The 5,394-nt window shown below is 44.6% G+C and overlaps 1 pseudogene across 1 annotated transcript; it reads right to left on the bottom strand.

The window, feature by feature from the left end:
* Positions 1-1,326: 1,326 nt before the first annotated feature.
* LOC308439705 (MICOS complex subunit Mic19-like) lies at positions 1,327-2,530 on the bottom strand (annotated as a pseudogene). The gene has a single exon. The product of its transcript is annotated as an MICOS complex subunit Mic19-like (transcript).
* Between the last annotated feature and the right edge of the window lie 2,864 nt (positions 2,531-5,394).

Below are 5,394 nucleotides of genomic sequence, written 5' to 3'. Positions count from 1 at the left end.
AGATCTCTGAGTTCAAGGATCAAAGTGGGAACTCAAGGGTTCTTTGGAAAGTCAGTTGTGTTGGATAGTGTTTTCTGGGACAAACATGTAGAGAAGTGTTCTCCTGAAGTGGACACAGGTAAAAGGCTAAAAGTAGGCTAGTGAAGAAACATTTAGTTGAAGCAGACACAGGAGAAAGGATGTTCTGCCATAAGAAGCACGTGAGAGGACACATGGTGGAGGATTCTTTGCTAACAACAGGCATGTATTGGTCCGCCTTACATTGTGTAGTTGGGCTGCATTTGTCGGGACTCCATAGAGAGAAACATACCAAAAGACTTCTGGTGGTGTGCGGCAGTTTCTTGTCACTTCCTTGGATTCAGGTTGAGTGATGTCATCTGAGAGACTCCAGTGCTGAGGCAAGACCCGTGGAGGACAGGTGATGTCTGAAGGAAGTATAAAAAGGAATCAAGGCACAGTGACAGGGGCTGAACTTAGCTTGCTTATAGAGCTATCTGTGCAACGCTTGTGGGTCTCAAGTCTTCGATGATCTTTGATTCCCTGAGAGGCACAGCCAAGAACTTCTCTTTGGGCTCCTGCTGGTCCTTCTGTTAGGTGGTGCCTCTGCTGCTGTTTCGTGTTTGCTATCCAAAATCCATCAGACTGGACTGCTGGTGTATCTGAGAAGTATTTGTGGGTGGATCGAGCTGCTGATGCTGACTCGTGAACTGAACTGCTGATTTCCAGAAAACACAGATAGGAGTTACTCCAAAGAACCTTCCTAAACAGGTCCACTCCCCCCCTCCTTTCTTTCCCACTACTTCTGGTGAGTGGTGGGATAAAAGGGAGATTAAAGCATTTGAGAACCCTCACTAAAAGTAAGGTTGGAAAAAATTAAGTTACAGAGGACAGCCTAGTCTGCAGATAGAGTTCCAGGACAACCAGGGCTACACCGAGAAACTCTGTGTCAAAACAGACAAACCAAAAGGTACTTTGGGTTGATGATGTAGTCAGTGACAGAGTGCTTACCTGGCTCGTACTACTATAACTTTAATTTTTTTAATCTTATTTTTAATAGCAGTTCTTTTTTTTGTCAGAAAATAGATTTATTATTGATCTAGAGTGAAGTTGTCAGTATTAACCGAATAAGCCAAGGTTGCCTTTATATTGACAAAAATGCCTTATTTTACCTGCAATCATAAACATTATTCCAGTAAAAGAGGTACATTCTCTCCTTTCTGTCTTGAACGATCATCATAAGTTACAATGAATTAGCTCCTATATAATGAGAAGAACACACTTAGGCCCCAGAGCCCAGGCAAGTTGAGACCGTTGCCCCAGCCCAGTGCTTTCTTGCTGTCTCTCCTTTTGAAATGGTTTAATGTCCCCCCTTCCCAGAGTGAAAGTCACTAAATGCTGGAGCCTGGAGTGAAGAGAACATCTTATGTCAGTGGAAGTTGGAAAGAGTACAAAAAGGTGGGGTGGACCGTCTTTCTCTTTTATTCATGTTGTGGTTTCATTAACACTTAACAGTGTTCTTTGATGACTAATCGCTGATCTAGACTGTGGCTTTTTAAATTGTTGATCAAAACACATTATGGTTCAGTTGAGTCCATTTTTCAGTGCCTGCCTGTCTTTAGTGGTCTTCTCTTTCATTGGGTCATTTTCATACTACGAAAAGAAACAAATGTTCCGCCTCTGGAATTAACGTTGAAGGAGCTTTGTATGTTCTCAGGGTGACTTTAGCCTCCCTTCTCCAGCATGCTCTGTTTGGCATGGTTGACACAGTGCATGTACTGGCTGGCCAGAGCGGAGCAGCTGAGGGTCTGCTGGGTGTTCTGACGGTAACACTGGAGGATTTTGGTCTGCACAGACTGGGTGATATTCATATCGCCTGAACTTGGCCTCCACCTCTTCAGCAGCTTTCTGATACTCCTCGGTGGTGACTTTGTAGAACTCTGAGCTCCTCTCCTCCAGTCTGGCCAGCTGCTCTTTGTAGAACGCATCCTGCTTCCGCATCACTCGGTCTTTCTCTTCCAGCTGCCGAGCCAGATGCTTCGCCTTGGTGCGCTCCTCCTCACTGGATATTCTTTCCCGAATGATAGCTCTGGTCAGCTGCTCGTTGGCTGCAGCCTTCTCTCTTTCTAGGTCCCTGGCTTGCTTAAGGCGTCTCTGGTTCTCTGACTCCTTTTTGGCTTGCTCCAATGCCAGCTCCTCAGCTACTCTTCTTTTCAATTCTTCATCAGAAACTGCAGCACCATAGACACCGGAGTATCGCTGAGACTTAGAGCCAGATGGAGAGGACTCCTTCATCCGGTCAATCACATTTTCTGAAAGCCGGATGCCCTTCACCACGGTGATGTTCTCGTTCTCGTCCGCCTCGAAGGTGACCCGGCGTGTGCTAGCGGTCCCGCCCATAGCTCTTGCCTCTGTCCCCGCAGAGTCTGAGCGTGGACCTACGAGCACGTCAGGACCCACGCGCACACTTGCGCGTGAAAGCCCAGGACGCTTCCCTTGCAGGGCAGGAGCAAGGCCACGACCCCAAAAAGCAAGGAGACTTAATAGCAGTTCTTAAACGCTGTAAGCTTCCTTGTTCCTCATCCCCCCACACGGCACCTACCTCTCATTCCCAGTATGTCTGACCTCTTCCTTGTCTTTCGTCAACTCTCATCAACTGAATCTTCTCCTAGAGGTCCACTCGCAGCCTGGAAGCTATACCTTTCCTGTTTTTTTTCCTAGCTATTGTCCATCCACTCTTTATTAAGCCAATCAACCAGTGAGGAAGGTGTATGTTGACAAAATACTGAGACAGGTGATGAGCCATGAGATTAACAATGCCAAGTCGACCAACAGCCAGCTGTCTGCCACTACTGAGCTGACAGTGTAGTAGTGCATAGACAACCTTCACAGGGTACACCCAAAGAATCAAACTCTTCACTCCAGACTATACGTTCCAGCCCCAGCAAATCAAACTAGTTGGAAGTATCAGGGCTTTGTTGATAGTTTACGTTTTCCAGGTGAGCGAGTTGGTTGTCCACTGACGCTGCTCAGACATTTTGCTTTTTTCCAAAACTGAAATGACGGTGGTTCTCAGAGCTGATAGTACGTTAGAATCAGGTGTAGGAGTATCTGTCACCTCCAGACCTTCTGACTCAAAAGACCCAGGCAAGGTCCAAACCTTTGCCTTTTTAACCATTCAATTAACTGAACATGATTCTGAATGGAGTGGACCCTAGCGCCAGCCATCACTCTTTTTGCTGTCAACTTGGAACAACATAGCTTACCTAAAACTTAAACATTTCATGTTTCCTTTAAAATGTGTTTAAATGCTTGTTCTTCCCTCATAACAGGAATACCTGAAACTATGTTCAAACTTTTTAATCACATTGGATCTACCTCCCACAGGTCAAACGGACTTTCTTAATAACCATTGTTCAATTAATAGAATAATACTATCTACTTAAGCCAGTTTTTTTTTTCCCTGAAGACAAGCTTTACTTCCTATCCTAGATACATAGTTAACATGGTATCCTCTTCCTCAGCTACCTAAAACAGATGAAATAATTCCCAACTCTTCCTTCTGCCTTCCTTAAGACAACACAGGTGACTTCCCACTTAAAGGATTTCTTCCAGGACCAAGATTCCCTTAACACCGTCCCTCTTTTCTAGGCCTATAATAATGGACATGGGTAACTGTTATAGGCTTAACAAGCGCTTTACCCTCTCTCTGTACTCCTGTAGTGACCATTCCACAGGTTATTTGTGATCAGTCATCAAAAGCAACTCAGGCAGATCCCCCAACTCTCCTGATGGAGCAAGAGGCCCTAGAGGCTCTCAGTTGTCACCAGTTGGCCGTCCTGGAGAGACCCAATACACTGACAGCATCTAAAGGGACAGCCAGAGCCTGGTACACTCTGGGTTGGGTCTCACCCATGATGCAGCCACATTTTCTCAGGAGAGATTGCCCTTCTCAACCGGAATTGTTTATAAAGGCTTTGCATAGGGCTACCTTGGCTCTCAAGGGATCTAAAGTACTTGTTGCAACCTTGATATTGCAGATCACAGCTTTAATAGGTGGGGTTTCTAGTTTTGCCTTATCTACTACATCCTTGGTTAAAGAGAACCACACAGCACATCGTGTAGAACAGTTATCAAAAAATATGTCAAGAGCATTCATGTTTCAGGAGCTGATTGACAGGGGACTCCAGGATAGGCTTACTGCTTTAGAGGAAGCCGTTCTCCTTATGGGAAATCAGATTCAAAATATTAGGATCAGGCTTTCAGTGAGATGACATCCTCTGTTCTGTGTGTCTGTGTAACCCCCTTGGAGCATAATCACTGGCCTAAAATTCAGTCTCACTTAAAGGGGCTTGGGAACAATTCTAATGGCTTTGGATACCGATTCCCTGTATCATGAGGTCATGGATATTAGTGACTCTAGAAATGGGAGCCATTTCTATTGAGGAAGTGTCTGCAGCCTTTGCCTCTGCTGTGCTTGAGTTCACTTCTTCATCTTCCTGAATGATTTTGCTAATAAATGGAGGAATTGCAGTTGGTTATTCTTATTGGTTTTATTTCTCCTTCCAGTCTGCATCAAGCAACTCAGTAACCACACTCATAGTCAACATTCAAACTCTTGAATTAAAACAGAAAGGGGACGATGACATGACCATGCAGGGATGGAGTGACATGGCTCCCACCCCTAGGACAGAGCCAACAGGGCGTGGGCCTCCACAAGTGTTGGTTGCTGTGAACAGAAGACTTGTTTGTATAATAATGTACATATTTTCATGTTTCTTCTTCAAGAAACTCTGTCGGGTTAATGACTGATAATCAAAGACAGGAGTCTGGGAGGTGAGGGTGTGGCTAATGTCTCAGCAAATTGGCAAATGCTATGACCTCCAGGACAGCCCTTAAGGCCATGGGAAAGAACTCTGAAAACATGACTTTAATAATATATATTTTCTCAAGTATATATAAGTATATAAGGATGCAGTATGAACTGTATAAGGAGTTTCACAGATCTAAAAGGAGAGAGGCAGCTGCACTGTGAGCAAGCTTGTTAGAAAAATACAAAGGCAGGCAGATTCCTGAGTTCAAGGTGAGCCTGGGACAGAGTTAGGCTGGATTCAGACTTGGTAGGGAAGGTAATTTTATGGCAGGGTCCCACCCAGCTATCTTATTCCCCATGTTTAACAAAGGCAGGCAGATCTCTGAATTATTTGTAATGTTAAAAAAATATGTTCTTGTTGTCTCTTAAGAATCAAGAGGCTGGGTCTTGGAATGCTGATTCATGATTCAATCAAAAAGAAACCTGGGATAATTGCTGAACTGATATGTAAAGAAAAGACTGGACTCCTGATCTGCAAGAGATGAGCTATCCAGAGAGCTTTTAGAAGAGCAAGAGGGAGAGCA

This window comes from Micromys minutus (assembly GCF_963924665.1).
Source record: "Micromys minutus genome assembly, chromosome: 1".
NCBI classification, from domain to species: Eukaryota; Metazoa; Chordata; class Mammalia; order Rodentia; family Muridae; genus Micromys; species Micromys minutus.
The sequence above is the reverse complement of the archived record's forward strand: the minus strand, read 5'-3'. Positions and strand labels throughout refer to the sequence as shown.